Source organism: Mus musculus, chromosome 8 (genome assembly GCF_000001635.26).
Source record: "Mus musculus strain C57BL/6J chromosome 8, GRCm38.p6 C57BL/6J".
Lineage (NCBI taxonomy): Eukaryota > Metazoa > Chordata > Mammalia > Rodentia > Muridae > Mus > Mus musculus.
In genome coordinates, this window is record NC_000074.6 from 65049858 (window position 1) to 65065937 (window position 16080).

General features: G+C 42.0%; 1 long non-coding RNA gene across 4 annotated transcripts in view; it reads left to right on the forward strand.

Annotated features, from left to right (window-relative positions):
• The window catches only part of Gm39183, a 38811-nt gene that overhangs the window by 8892 nt on the left and 13839 nt on the right, over positions 1–16080 (forward strand). For 3 of the 4 annotated variants that reach the window (XR_870473.2, XR_870470.2, XR_870472.1), the window contains exon 2: positions 275–437. This is a non-coding gene — a long non-coding RNA (predicted gene, 39183). Of the gene's footprint in view, positions 1–274; positions 438–14008; positions 14077–16080 lie in introns of all 4 variants that reach the window. The other variant, XR_870471.1, reaches the window with a different exon arrangement.

A 16080-nucleotide genomic window follows, 5' to 3' on the forward strand; every position in this document is an offset into this window, starting at 1 on the left:
TCTATCATCTATCTATGCACCATCTATATGGAATTTATTGGAATGACTTACATGGGACAGTCCAACTAATCAAACTGTGGTCAACTGTGAATGGAAAGTCCAAGAATCTTGTAGTTGCTCAGTCCCACAATGCTGGGTGTCTCAACTGGTTCTTCTGTAAAAGCTGAAATCCCAAAGAGGTAGGCTTCAACACCAACGAAGGAATGGGTATGCTGGGAAAGTGAAGACAAGCTGCTGGAGAATGAATTGCCCATCTTCTATTGTCCTTATCTAGGCCTCCAGCGGAAGGTACAGCTCAAGTTAAAGGTGTGCCTCAAGATCTGGTTTGAAGGCATGCACTAACCTGCTTCAGGACCTGGATCAAAAGTTCATGTCTTCTAGCCTCAGGATTGGGACCAAAGGCATGTTGTCTTCCTACCTCAAGATCGGGATCACAGGTATGCCCTCCACTTCTGAATTCTGGTTCATTCCAGATACAGTCAGGTTGACAACTGTGAATAGTCATCATACCTGGTTTAAATACTTTTTATTAAAAAAATTTAGTACAAAAGAATGAATTTCATTATGACATTTTATACATACATATCTCACAGAATATAACATCTTGAAGTAGTTAGCTGTTGTCACACAGTAGCCAACACAGATATTAACAACACAAGTAATTTTATGTTTCTCTTAATTACTAAGTTATTATTGTTTGTTTAGGTTGTTTTGTTCTGTTTGTTTTGCTTTGTTTTGTTTTTTGAGACTCTTTGTGTAGATCACATTGTCCTGGAGCTAGTTCTGTAGACCAGGCTGGCCTGGAACTCACAGAAATCTTCCCGATTCTGCCTCCCAAGTATTAGGATTAAGGCTAGTGATGCTATTTTAGTATCTGACATTTTGAGAAAGCTGAGTGTCTTAGTTAGGTCTACTGTTGTTGTGATGAAACACCATAACCAAAGCAACTTGGGGAGGAAAGGGTTTATTTCACTCAACGTTCCATGTAGCAGTTCATGAAAAGCAGTGGGGGCAGGAACTGAAGCAGGACAGGAACCTGGAGGCAGGAGCTGATACAGAAGCCATGGAGGAGTGCTGCTTACTGACTTCCTCCTCATGGCTTGCTCAGTGGGCTTTCTTATAGAACCCAGGACCAGTCCCACATCAATGACTGACATGCCTACAACCTGATCTTCCAGTTGCATTTTCTCTATTGACACTCCTTCATCTCTGATGACTCCAGCTTGTATCAAGTTGACATAAAACTAGCCAGCACACCATACTTAGTTAAATGTATCAAACATCATGATTTTACACGGTACATTTAGCCATCTTTTTTATTTTGTTTCCTAAACTTTTTCATTTGATCATTTGGACATTAATGATGAGTCTGAGAGCACCGAGTTTGATCAATAATATTGATATAATTATAAGACAGCTATGAGGCATCCTGTGCTTCCTTGGATGGTGATAGCCCTCACCCCATCAAATGGAATTATTCTTGCCATGCTCCATAACTATCCTTTAAAGGGCAGTACTTTCCCACTTTGGAATGCAGATAATAATAGATTTTTTTTTCCCCAAGTGGCTCATGCCTGTATCTCTTTACTCCTTTGTACACTGCATATTTGCAGTCTGCCCACTAAATCAAGAAGCCCTGGTTTCCTGTGAGAAGGCTTTGATGTATTTTTCCTGTGGAAAAATAAAATAAAATAAAAGAACACTAGTTAAAAGAACACTGGAGTCTCCACTTCCTCCAGCTATCGGCAGCAGCTGGTCCCAGGCGATGCCACAGTCACCCGGATGCTGAGATACGTGTGTAGCATGGAAACATTTCTCTTGAGTCGTTTACAGCGACATTCTATGTATGCAGCAGAAAACACCATCTGCATGTTTCACATGGGAATGGAATTTGCCTTTTTGAGAAGAATTTGGTTAGTTCTGCATGCATTTCTCATTTCTGTTTCCCGTCTCCTCTTCTCACTAATTCTGATTCTTGGGTATCCCATTTTTTATTTCAGTAGAGACAGTATAATAGAGTGTATTAGAGCCCTAAGATCTGTAATCAGAAAGACTTGGGTGCAAATTTTAACTATCTCAGTAATTAAATGTCACCTGTGTAAGTGGGCATACTACGGTGTGTCTGGAAGGGCTGGAGGAGAGATGAGAGGGTATACAGAATGCTTGGGGACCAGGCCTATGAGCTGAATGCTTGTTTTGTTTCTTAGTGGTTCATTAGTCTATTACTCTTGGATTCAGACTGAAGGGCTAAGGGGACACTGGCCTGGTATGCTCAAGCTCCAAAACTCAATCCCAGTTCTGGAAGAAAACAAGGCTGAGAGCCAGAGAGATGGCGTTGTGGTTAAGAGGCAATATTGTCCTTCCAGAAAACCTGAGTTCAGTTCCCAGCACCTAAGTTAGGTGGCTCACAGTCACCTGAAACTCTGACTCTAGAGCATTTGGTGCTCTTTTGTGGCCTCTGCAGTGCCTGTACTCTCCTGCACAGCCCCCACACAGACATTTACACACATCCGTAAAAATGAGAATGAATTTTTAAAAGTATTAAAATTGAGACAATGGCTGATGGGTAAACTACTGAACATGAGTGGGATTTTTAAAAAAAATCAGTTGAAAAATGTGAGTGTTCATGTTCCTGTGGAGGTCAGAAGACAAGTTGCATGAGTCGGTTGTCTCCTTGTACCTGGTAGACACTGAAACTGAGTTCAGGGCATCAGACTTTGTGGTGACTGAGTGTTTTGTGAGCCCCATGACTGTTGTCTTGCAGGGTGCAAGATTTCTTGAGTCTTGCTTACAGGGCTCTCAGTCTCGTCGCCTCCTCCTCGATTTGCCTGCCTGGTATGAGGAAAGATTAGAGGCTTGACAGTAAAGTGTCTGAACAGAATGGGTGACTTTTTTTCCTCAGGATTTCCGAGGCCCTTAACTGACTCCATACGTTGTAAAGATGAGCTAGATATTGTTGGGTATGTCCTCTACCAGAAGGATGTGTGTGGGAGCTTAGCAAATGCTTTCTGAAAGTCAGCAGAGACCTCTCTCCTCCACCCTCTGCTCCTAGGAGCACTCACGTTCTCCAGTTCTTTCAGCAGTGATCGGCATTATGTTTCCCTTCTCCATCTAGCAGGCATTTGACTGTTTGCAAAGAGTCTCACTTCCTACATTTGCCATAGATACTAGATAGGATTTTTTTTAAAATTAAATTGTGTGCTATTTTGTCATTATCGTTAAAGTGATAAAATATGGAGAAGTAACATTTGCTTGATGAGACTTTAAAAAGAATTTATTTTATTTTATTTTAGTGTGTGTGTGTCCAATAAGATCAGAAAAAGGTATTGGATCTCTTGGAGCTCGGGTTAAAGGCAGTTGTAAGTCACTGTACTGGTTGAATTTGTGTTAACTTGACACAAGCTAGAGTCATCAGAGAAGGAGCCTCAGTTGAGGAAACACCTCCATGATATCCAGCTGTGAGGCACTTTCTCAATTAGTGATCAATGGAGGAGGGTCCAGCCCGTGGTAGGTGGTGCCATCCCAGAGTTGATGGTCCTAGGTTCTAAAAGAAAGCAGACTGAACAAACCATGTGGCAGCGGCAGCCTCCACGGCCTCTGCATCAGCTCCTGCTCCAGGTTCCTGGCCTGGCTGAGTTCCTGTCCTGACTTCCTTCAATGAACAGTACTGTGGAAGTGTAAGCCAAATAAATCCTTAACAACCCCACTTGCTTTTTGGTCATGGTGTTTCACTGGAGCAATAGAAACCATAAATAAGACTGCCACCCATTAGCGTGCGGTGACAGGGTCCTCTGGAAGAGCAGAAAGCATTCTTAACTGCCTAGCCATCATCCTCCAGTCCTTTGTTTTGAGATAGGGTGTTAACTACATAGCCTGGCTAGCCTTGAATTTGTGATCTTCCTGCCTCAGCTCTTGAGTGCTGAGATTATAGGTGTGCACTACCACTTTGAAGCCTGAATTTGAGCCTTTCTTTGCTTGATTGGCATTTGAGATGGAGTTTCATTAAGCTCAGGCTTGCCTAGGACTTGTAGATAGCCAAGGAAAGTCTTGAACTCCCGCTTCTCCTATGTTTTATCTCCTGAGTGCCTAGATTACAGGTGTTTTCCAGCATGCCTGACTTTGAATTTGGGTCTCACATATGAAGCCCATGGCTGAATAGAAGAGAAAACATCTCCCTATATTGGCTAGGCTCTCCCTGATTGGCTAGTGTGGTAAGAGGCAGTTGTGGACTCCTGGTCCTTTTTGCTGATGCAGCCAAACCTCCAGCCGCTCCGGGGAGTTGCTGATGAGATAAATTCCAGGGTACAGAACCCCACACTTTTCATTATAATGGCTTTCAGGCCCATTACTGGTAATAATTTACAATTGCCCGAATTCATGGCTGAAGGGACCGGCTTCTGCTTTTCATTAAGCGTTACTGAACAGGTGCTGAGCTCTGCTGCCTTTAATGCCTTGCAGCCTCTGCTAAACCACATTTCAAAGTAAAATGTTGGAATTTCTCCCTGGTTTCAGCAGCCACATTAAGGAAGGAGTTCAAATTTTAGGATTTGTATATATGGCTTGCATTTGAAAGACAAAATTCTCGTCTTACAGTAGAAGAGGCTGGGGTGGAGATAAACTGTTGAGAAAATTGCAAGTTTGTCTTTATAGGTGGTTGCACCAAGTTCTGGAAGCCATAGATTTTTTTTGTTTTCTTTTGTTTTGTTTTCTTTTGTTTTGTTTTTTCTTTAAACTGTTCTGAGATGAGTGGAAGGGAAGGCTGCTCTGCTGGGTAATGTTTGAAGTGGATGAATTCGTGCTGAGGAGATGGGAGGTAATTGCAGCACAAACGGAGTCTCACATCCGGTGCATTCAGGAGGGTTAAGCTAAATATTTCAAGCTGTTATTTGTTCTGTTTACTTATGTTTATATGAGCTTAACAACTTCCACAACAGCTCTTTTGGGAAGTTGTTCCCAGGTGTCTTCTGTTAGCTGTCGAGTTCATTTGAATTACTTTATGAGGAATATTTCAAGTAGAAGTCAAGGGAAGACTGGGAGACCTGGGGAGAGTTCTTTGTTCTAGTCATGGCAGTGGCAGCAATAGAAAGTGGAGGAAATAAACAAAATGTTGTGATTGTGTACTCACAGATGTCTTTATAGGTGGGAGTTCTGCCTTATACACACAGGCTTGAAGTTATAGGCGTGGAAAAATGGGGTGGTGAAGATTTTGAAGGTCAACAGCTTTTGTGTGTGTGTGTGTGTGTGTGTGTGTGTGTGTGTGTGTGTGTGTGTAGGTGAGAGAGCAACATAGGGCATTGGTCCTCAATTCCCATCCTGCTTAGACATGATCTCTTTTTGTTTGCTTAGCCATTTATAGGTGTCTGTTTTTCCAACTATATATGCGTGTATATACATATATATATATATATGCATGTGTACATATATATGTATATATGCATATATATGTATATGCGTAAATTAGGGCCTGGAAGTAGTGGCACACACCTTTAATCCAAGCATTCAGGAGGCAGAAGCAGTGGGGGATCTCTGAGTTCAAGGCCAGCCTGGTTTATAGAGTGTGTTCCAGGACAACTATGGTTACACAGAGAAACCTTGTCTCAAGAAAACCAACCAACCACCAACCAACCAAATAACCAAACAAACTAGATACAAAATATAAACTCATTTTGTTGAAGATCAGAATATATATAAAGTATATACAGGGGGTATACCATTATCTGGAAAAGTATATATAAAATTTTAGTAATATTTGATTTTTGGATGGTAAGATTACAGATTTATTATATATACTTTTAACATTTTCTCATAAAATATGTTTAAGTATGTAATAAAAAATAATCTAAGTGCAGCCTATGCAGTAAAACATGGTAGATGTTTAGCATGATGAATTCTTTCTTTAGGAAAGCATTTAAAATTATAGTTTGGAAACCAAAGACTGTGTGGTCCACAGTGATTAACTGTTGTATGAATGACTCATACTGAGTCAAATTGCTTTAAAAACATTTATTTTTGTCCCTCTCTGTGTACAATTTATATAGGCTCCTCTCTGTGTGTGTATGTGTGTGTATGTGTGTGTGTGTGTGTGTGTGTGTGTGTGTGTATGTGTGCACATGCGCTTGTATGTGTGTGTTTATGGGTGAGGATGTTTAGATGCCGTTGAAAGCATGTGGAGATTAGAGGACAATAACAGGCATTGCTCCTCAGTTTCCGCGTTGTTTGAGACAGAGTTTCTTGTTGGACACTGTGAATGCCTGGGTTGGCAGCCCACAGGGTTAGGGATTCTCTATCTGCCTCTCTTCTTGTTCATCTGCTTATCCCCACACAGGCATGCCGGGAACAATCTCTGTTGTATCTAGCTTTACATGAGTTCTGGGGATCAAACGTGTGTGTGTGTGTGTGTGTGTGTGTGTGTGTGTGCAGTGTTTTATTCATTGAACTACCATCCCTTGAATAATTCTTTTTTTTTTAAATTATTTTATGTATGTGAGTATGCTGTAGCTGTCTTCAGATACACTAGAAGAAGGCATCAGATTTCATTACAGGTGGTTGGTTTTTTTTGTTGTTGTTGTTGGTTTGTTTTTTTTTGTTGTTGTTGTTGTTGTTGGTTTTTTTTGTTGTTTTTTTGAGACAGGGTTTCTCTGTGTAGCCCTGGCTGTCCTGGATCTCACTCTGTAGACCAGCCTGGCCTTGAACTCAGAAATCCGCCTGCCTCTGCCTTCCGAGTGCTGGGATTAAAGGCGTGTACCACCACCAATCACTTGGCTACACATGGTTGTGAGCCACCACGTGGTTGCTGGGAATTGAACTCAGGATCTCTGGAAGAACAGTCAGTGCTCTTAACCACTGAGCCATCTCTCCAGGCCCCTTGAATTCTTTTCTTAACTTGGCTCTGCTGTTTTCCCACTCATAAAGTAGGAGTAGTCACTGAGAAACTGAAGAGATCAGCAGGCTGCGCTGAACTTTTTAGCCCGGTCACTTCGGTGCCTGTTCTTTTCTTTCTGTCTTTTCCAGACAGGGTCTCATGCATCCTAGAGTGGCACTGGTTCTGTGTGGCTAGGGATGACCTTGAACTTTTGATGTTCCTGCCTTTACCTCCTGAGTGCTGGGGTTACAGGTGTGTGACATCATCACCCAATCTCTGCAGTGTTGGGGGTCGAACCCAGGGCTTCACACAGGCTAGGCAAGCACTCAACCAACAGAGCCCTTCTTGTTTCCTCATAGGAGACAAAAGTCTCACTCTCAGCCCAGACTGATCTCAGATTCTCAGTAATCTCTCTGCCTCCGGCTTCCAAATGCTAGATTACAGTTACAAGACCACACCTGGTTTATACTCTAGTTCATGATAAAATTGTCTATAGTCATACATGATGAAATATACAGCCGAGCAGTGGTGGTGCACACCTTTAATCCCAGCACTTGGGAGGCAGAGGAAGGGGGATTTCTGAGTTTGAGGCCAGCCCGGTCTACACAGTGAGTTCCAGGGCAGCCAGGGCTATACAGAGAAACCCTATCTTGAAAAACCAAAAGGGGGTGGGGGGAGAAAAAAATATACAGACTACTTCATATTTTCAGGGGCAAACGGAGTCTGTCTTCTGAATCTGATTTACAATGTCAGCAAACCATAGCAATGCTATCCTCAGATGGTCCGCCTAGTTTGACAGTGTCATGATCTTGCCTTACAAAATCTAGAGACCTCAGAATTATTCATCCTGGAGGCTGGAGAGATGATGGCTCAAGAGTTGTGTGTGTACTGCTCTTGGAGAGGGCAAGAGTTCAGATCTCAGCACCCACATTGGGCAGCTTACAACTGCCTGTAACTCCAGCTCCAGGGGACCTAATGATGCTGACCTCCACGGGCACCTGCACTCATGTACAAATACCACACAGATGGACAGACATATATGATGTGTGTGTGTGTACACACTTAAAAATAAAGAGAGTGACCCTTCATAATTCCCTGTTCCTGTTTCATATCTAGTTCTTACATCTAAGCCGATTGATCCTACTGGCTTTGCCCTCCTCCAGTTCCCTTCAGTGTTCTTATTTTTTTGAGTTGGGGTCTCACTTTGTAGCCTTGGCTGGCCTGGCACTCACTATGTTGGCCTGTCTATCCTTGCACTCACAGAGCCTGCTTCTACCTCCCAAGTCCTGAAAGTGCGACCACACCTGACCATTGATACAGGCGTGCTCTTACACATGCATGGCTTCCCTTCACACAATAATTAAATACAATAGATTTTTTTAAATGTATCAGAATCAGAGACATAGAAACAACTTTTATTTTATATTTTACTGTATAATTTTTATATTATATTTATTTATTTTATGTGTGTTAATGTATACAAGCTGGGGTACATTTGTGAAGGGCAAAGCAACCATCAGGAGTCATTTGGTAATCTACCACACATTCAGGACCCATAAATTCTAAGATTATGGGGCTGGATTGATGCTGTAACTAAATAGACTTGATGAAGTCTCACAGCTGACAGGACTTTCAGGTTCAGGCTAACTTAATGGTCTTATCTTACAGAGGAGGAACCGTGTGTCTAGAGAGTTTTAGTGATTTGCTGCCATTATCATATCTTATATTGCAGCTCATAGGACAGCTATGAGCTCCCCTCCTAGTCTTTATCCGAGAACATTCATCTTACTGCCAAGCACTGACGTATGTAGACAAAACTTTCTAAGTCTTGTTTTCTTCCTTGAGACAGGGTCTTACTTTGTAGTTAGTTTTGAACTCTCTGTGTAGATTGAGCTTGTCTGAGCTTGTGGTGACCGACTGTCGTGCTAGGATGACTTCAGGGATGCATCATGGCCACTCTAGACAAGGATGTCATCTCGTTGTCTTTTGAAATCAGCAGAGTCTAGTGAATTGTTTGAATCCGTGAATTCAATGCTGCCGTTAACTCAGAGACACTCGTGCTCATCTGCACTTTGTAGTTCGTCATCTGTGTGGTTTTTAGGATTATATCTTCAGTCAGGGAGCAGGCTGAGCTGTCCACCTTCAAAGCCCCTCAGAAATACTGATTTATTTTTAAAAAATAGGCAGCCTGTTACCTCAGACTGTAGGCACCAGCCTGAACCCCTTTGTGTGTGTGTGTGTGTGTATAAAATCAAAGTGCTGAGAATAACTTTTGCTTTCATTTCTTTTTATTTTGTGTGTCCGTGTGCCACAGTCCATGTTCTCAGAAGTCAAAGGGCAAATTCTGGGAACTGGTTTTAGAGAGTGAACTCTGACCTTCAGGCTTAGAGAGAAGCGTCTTTACCCACTGAGCCATCCCCAGCCTTGATTGCTCTTTTCATATGGTGGAAAGTAATTCAAGGACTGAGATGTGGTTCCAGGGTCTGATATGTGCTCTTAGCATGCATGAAATTCTAGGTTCAGTTCCTAGTACTTGAAGGCAAGAAATTAGAATAAGAATAGCATCTTGTTACATGTGAAAGTTCTGTGAAAGTACAACTTGGGCTGGAGAAATGGCTCAGCAGTTAAGAGCACTGACTGCTCTTCCAAAGGTCCTGAGTTCAAGTCCCAGCAACCACATGATGGCTCACAACCATCCGTAAAGAGATCTGACACCTCTTTCTGGAGTGTCTGAAGACAGCTACAGTATACTCACATATAATAAATAAATAAATCTTTAAAAAGAAAAAAAAAAAAAGAAAGTACAACTTTTTAGAAGCTTTTATTAAAATTTTGCCAGAACATAGCCATGGGGTTTTTGTTGTTGTTTTGTTGTTTTGTTTTTGTTTTTGTTTCTGTTTTTCTTAGTACAACATTAAAGTAGATTCATTTCAACAAAGCTTGAAACATTCTCTGGTCCTTTTAAGACAAAGCTTTTCCATTCTTGTATTGCAGTAAAATAACATTATGTGTCCCCTCCATTCTAGGGCGTATGAGATGTTTAGATAGGCATTTCATTAGAACCAGTGCTTTAATATCTTTGAAGACTAAGCCAGAGCTAAGTTGCAATAACCCAAAATTGGTGCTTTTGCCCCTTCCTTCCTTTTTCTTTTGTTTCAAGACTGTGTTTAATGTGTGTTTAGTGCTTCCCTTCAAGAATTAAAGCTCACACATGATGTTTGTATCTGATAGTTATAAAAGCTTCCCACAACATACCAGCAGAAAGTATGTGTTGGAATAATTGGCTAATGAGACATCGCAGGACAGACTCCCTGTGAACCTTAACATGGCGTGCAGAAGGGAGTTTCCCCTCCCACCCTCTGTGACTGAGCTTGCAGCTTCTATTCTGTGCTTAGATACTGAAGACGAAATCTTTTACCTGGATTTAAAAGCTTAGGCCTTTTAGTCTGGACTGATAATGAAATAGTCAAGGAACGACTTAAAGTTTTACTTAAAGTTGAGGTTTTAAGACATCATGTAGTAACTTTATTTTCAACTCCAATAAAACATATCTGACAGTGAAGTAAGAAACATAGTAAAATAGATTTGAGAATATATGTGTGAAAATGTGTATTCCCATTAAAAGTTCAGTAAATACAACTTAAAATGCTATTGTAAGATGCTATTTCTTCCTTACACGAAAATCACAAAGAATAAAAATTGTTCTTTCTGATGATGGTGTCATGGTATAGTGACAACAGATAGTGAGATTCTTTCAAAAATCTTTCTTTCTTCCTCCATCCCTCCCACCCTCCTTCTCTTCCTTCCTTCCTTCCTTCCTTCCTTCCTTCCTTCCTTCCTTCCTTCCTCCCTCCCTCCCTCCCTCCCTCCCTCCCTCCCTCCCTCCCTCCCTCCCTTCCTTCCTTCCTTCCTTCCTTCCTTCCTTCCTCCCTTCTCTCCCCACTCCCCTCTTTGGCATTTTGATGTTATAGCCCAGGCTGGCCTTGAGCTCATGATCCTCCTGCCTCAGCTTCAGAGTGCTTGGATTACAAATATGCTTGCAACCACATCTAACCAAAGAATTTTCAAAAACATGTAATATGTCATTGAAAAGAAATGTACGTAGACACTGAAAGTTTGGGTACTATTTTTTTTTTTTTAAATACCAAAAGGGGTGTGTGTGTGTGATTCATGTTTTAAATTAAATTCATCTTTGGTCATCTGTTGTTTAGAACACAACTCGATCTAACATGCCACTTTAATACTTAAAAATCCTTTAGATTCCTAGCAACCTGGAAAGCAAAACCTAGTCTTTCTACAGAGGCATGCATGTCCTCATCTCTGCTCTGGATCCCAGTCTTCCTGCTATTTCTACCTTCATGGCAGAGGCTCTTGCCCTTCCCACTGGGATCCATCTGCCAGGATTGCTCTCCAATCTCTTCCCACTCATTTTTACTTTTTCCTCTTGTGTCACTGGCCATTGGTGAATGTCAAGTGTCCCCCATCTGGTCTGTAACTGCATATGTTTTGGAGGATGGCTTTGAAGCTCTGATTTTCCTGCCTTCAACTACTCAGATTCTAGGCATGCATTCAATACCTGTTTATGTGTTGAGGGCTTCCTGCAGGCTGGGTGAACAGGCCACCAACCGAGAACTCTAGCTCAGCCCTGCCACCTAGTTCTTATCCAGTCAACTGATAGGGTCAAGAATCTTCTGCTTACCATCATGGGTCTTGTCTTGACATGTCTGGTCTTCAACAGTCATTTTCACGTTCAGCATCTATATGTACTGAACTCAAGACAAGTCTTGAATGTCAGACTCTGCCTCTCTGATTCCTGACTTTAGCCTTGTGTGTCTCAGCTACCTGGACCATGCCCTCCACATCCTCTTTTCTCAAAAAGTCCTTGTCTTTGGGGATGGTAACTTTGCTTCCTAGGTTTTTTTTTTTTTGTTGTTGTTGTTTTGTTTTTTTTTGTTTTTGTTTTGTTGTTTGTTTTTTTGTTTTTGTTGTTGTTTTTGTTGTTGTTGTTGTTGTTTGAGACCTGGTCTCTTTACATGGCCCTGGCTGTCCTGGAACTCACTACATAGATGTGGCTGGACTCAAACTCACAGAAATTTGCCTACTTCTGCCTCTATGTGCTGGGATTAAAGGCAGGACCAACCATGCCTGGTTCCTATACTCCTATACGACAGAGCTATTGAGACTATCAGGGAGATCAATACTGAAAGTGACTTGAAGCTGGATGTAGTGACCTTCACCTGCAATCACAGTACTTGGAATACTGAGAAAGTACTAGTGCTGCAAATTTGGCCAGCTTCATCTACATTATGAGTAGTCAGAGGGCAGATAGGACTATCTAATGAGATCTTTTCTCAAAAAAATAATAGCAATACCATACATGAATGAATAAATGGAAGGAGTTTCTGAGAATCACCACCCGGTTTAGGAAATAGCCTTGTGTGTTCATTCGTGTTAAACAGATTTGTTATGGTCTAAATGAAGATGGCCCCTATAATAGGCTCACAGGGAGTGCCACTATTAGGAGGTGTGGACCTGTTGGAGGAAGCGTGTCGCAGGGCATAGTATCACTCTTTCTTCCTGCTGCCTTTGGATCTAGATGCAGAATCTCTGACCCTGTAAGCCATTCTCAATTAGATGTTTTCCTTTATAAGAGCTGCCGTGGTCAGTGTCTCTTCACAGCAGTAAAACCCTAGCTAATTGTCATGCAGTTTTGTGTACCTTTATTCCCAGCCCTCACGAGGCAGAGAGAGGCAGTTGGATCTCTGCAAATTCAAGGCCAGCCTGGTCTACAGAGTGAATTCCAGGACAGCCAGATAGGTCTACATAAAGAAACCCAGTCTTGAGGAAAACAAAACAAAACAAAACAAAACAAAACAAAACAAAACAAAAATCTAAGAAAAGATTGTTTCAAAATTTTTGTTTTTATTGTTTTATATGTATGGGTTGTTTGTCTGCATGCATGTTCATGCACCACATACATTCAGTGTTCCGGGAGTCTGTAAGAAGGCATCGGATCGCTAGGAACTGGAATTATAGTTGATTGTGAGCTGCCATGTGGATAATAGGAATAGAACCCAGGTCCTCTGGAGGAGCAGTCACTGCTCTTCCACCTCTTTGCCATCTCTCTACCCACAGAGCAGATTCAGAATTTGGTTATGGCCTATCACATACCTATATCTTTCTGTTGTTGTTAGTTTGCTTGGCCTTTTTCTTCTTAAGACAGGGGCTCACGTAGCCCATGCTGGCCTCAGACTCATTCATGATTGAATTTAGGAGCCAATTCCTCTCCCACTGTGCATGTATGTCACTGTGCTCTTTGTTTGTTTGTTTTGTTTTGTTTTGTTTTGTTTTGTTTTTTCGAGACAGGGTTTCTCTGTGTAGCCCTGGCTGTCCTGGAACTCACTTTGTAGACCAGGCTGGCCTCGAACTTAGAAATCCGCCTGCCTCTGCCTCCCAAGTGCTGGGATTAAAGGCGTGTGCCACCATGCCCGGCTGTCACTGTGCTCTTTATGGTGTGTTGGGAATTCCAGTCCAGGGCTTTGTGCAAGCTAGCAAACATTCTACCAGCAGAGCTGAGTCCTCAATTCACTGTCATGTATTGGAAAGAGTATAGATATTTGGTTGGTTGTCTGTAGATAGTGATAGTCTGGTCCTTCATGTGGATAGTCATGATGCCAGCAGCCATTTCAATCAAGGGAAAGAGAAGTGACATCCAAAATGAGAAAACCCTTTTCTGTGGCAGGATCTTGTGCATCCTGGGATGTCTGGAAGCAAGCTATGTGGCTGAGGATGTCCTCAAATCTCTGATCCTGTTGTTCCCACCTCCTAAAGGCTGAGATTGTGGACATCTGCCAACATCTCCAGTTTATGTGATGTGCGAGCTAAACTCGGTCTCCTTTATGCTGTGAAGCACTTTACCAACTGAGCTGCATTCTCAGCCTTATCCCAAGTGAGCTTAGATTTACCCTCATACAGACCAGCCACCTGCACAGCTGTATCAGAAGCCACACTTTGTCAGAGTTAACGTTCTCATTTACCTTCTTCACTCTCAAGAAATCCTACAGAAACTTCTGAGTCTTGAGGATAGAGGGAGATCTTCCCACCAGGACAATATTATGGATCTGTGACTTTTAGCTTTTCCTACAGGGTTCAAATGGGCCGTGAAGAATGGTGGTCTAGACAGTGCATCCAGGTCAAGATACAAACAGTATATGGTAAGCTCCAGGACAGTCTGGGCTATATGGTGAGATCACAACCAAATTCCATGTCTTGTCATCCAAAGTAAACTTTACTGGAAGAGAGAAAACTGATTTTATTCATATAGTGGCTCTCAGCTAAATGATCCAAGGAAGCATGGTTAAAAAAATATTAAAGGAAAGACCCACATTTACCTTCCTGAGAAAATAAAGTCATCGTGTGAATTCTCAAGGGACCTTCAGCACTGAGGTTGTGACCAGGGACCTTGACTCTCTCAGAATTTTCAAGACTGCAGTAAACACAGGCATTTTAACTAGCATTCAGAGAAACCTTCTGAAGTGCAGAATACCAAACCTGGCTTTGGGACCCATTAGCATAGGGTAGCATAATAAAAGAAGCAAGACAAAGCCCTATAGGAAGTGAACTTGCAACTCTCTACAGGAAAGAAATATTTTTTAAATGACACAATTTGTTTGCTATTAAATTTTATCTGTGGGAGGTAAGACTTAGTGGGTCTGGAATTTCTGCCTCAATTCTTTAGCTCTCGAGTTAACCCTTTATTTCATGCTACAGTGCAAGTTTCTAGTTTTGGGGGTAGGTAGGTTTTTAAATTCAGTTTTGTGTTTAGATAAGATGCACTTGTTTAACATAAGGTTAGGAATTGGGCTGGTAGTTCAAAACTGTTTTGAGAACCTGGGCTGGTGGTGCCTGCCTGATATTCCAGCACTTGGGAGGCCAAGGCCGGAAGAGTGTGAGTTTGAAGTTGACTTAAGCTACAAAATGCATTCAGGCCAAGATGCTGTCGCAAAAAGGAAACAAACAGACAGACAGACAACCCCAAAAGGTTGATTGGATAGATTTACCTTTAAAAATGCATTTTCTTTAAATTTTAAAAATTATAGATTTTAAATAATGTTATTTTTAAAATTAGTAAATTTAAACTATCCTTCTGTGAGATATCTAGCTATTGCTTTTGGCTCTGATTTGTGTTATTCCATAATAAATCTAGCTCCTTTCAGTGTTAGGAAAAAAGAAAAACCTTTAGGGCTCTCCTTAAATGTTCAAATCTGTCATGGTAGCATTTCTAGGCTTTCTGAAGAGATCTTTATATGTTGTGAAGTATAGAACCCTTTGCCACTCTAGAGGGTATTTTAAAAATAAATTTTATGAAATCTATATATTCACTTTACACCTTAATATCAGCCCCCATCTCCCCCCAGTACCCCCTGCAGATCCTTCCCCCATTCCTCCCTCCCCTTCTCCTTTGAGAGGGGGAATTCCTCTCTAGATATTCCCCTCCCCTATTATCCTCTCCCACTGAGGCCATACAAGGTGGCCCAGCCAAGGTAATGGCAGTCAGGCAGGATACAGATTCAGGGACAGCCCCTGCTCCAGTTGTTGGGGGACCTGCATGGAGACTAAGCTGCTTATCTGCTGCATATGTGCATGGGGCCTAGGTCCAGCCCTTACTTGGTCTTTGGTTGGTTCAGTTTCTGAGAGTCCCAAAGAGTCCAGGTTAGTTGACTCTACTGTTCTTCCTATGGAGTCCCTGTTCCCTTCCAGTTCCCCAGTCCTTCCCCCAGCTCTTCCACAGGACTCCTGAAGCTCCATCCAGTGTTTGGCTGTCCGTCTCAGTATCTCTTTCCATTGGCTGCTGTCTGGGGCCTTTCATAGGACAGGCAGAAGAGGGTCTTCTTCATTCCTACACTTTTCCAGATACAATGCCAATAAGAAAAACAAGGCTTTTGTGATTGTTGAGCAGCCTGTCATGACCACAGGAGTTGTTCAAGTTTACTTTCCAGTGTGTGTTCTTTGAATAAAGTCAATGACAGCTTTTATATATTTAGACAGGGCCCCATATATTTCAGGCTGGCCTCCAACTGGTGGCTACACAATAGGGGTGACCTTGAACTTCTGATCTTCTTGAGACAACCTCCAGAGTGCAGGGGTTGAAGATGTGAGCCACCATGACTGGTCTTTGTGATGTTGGGGACGGAACGGTCTTTAAAGCTTTACTCTAG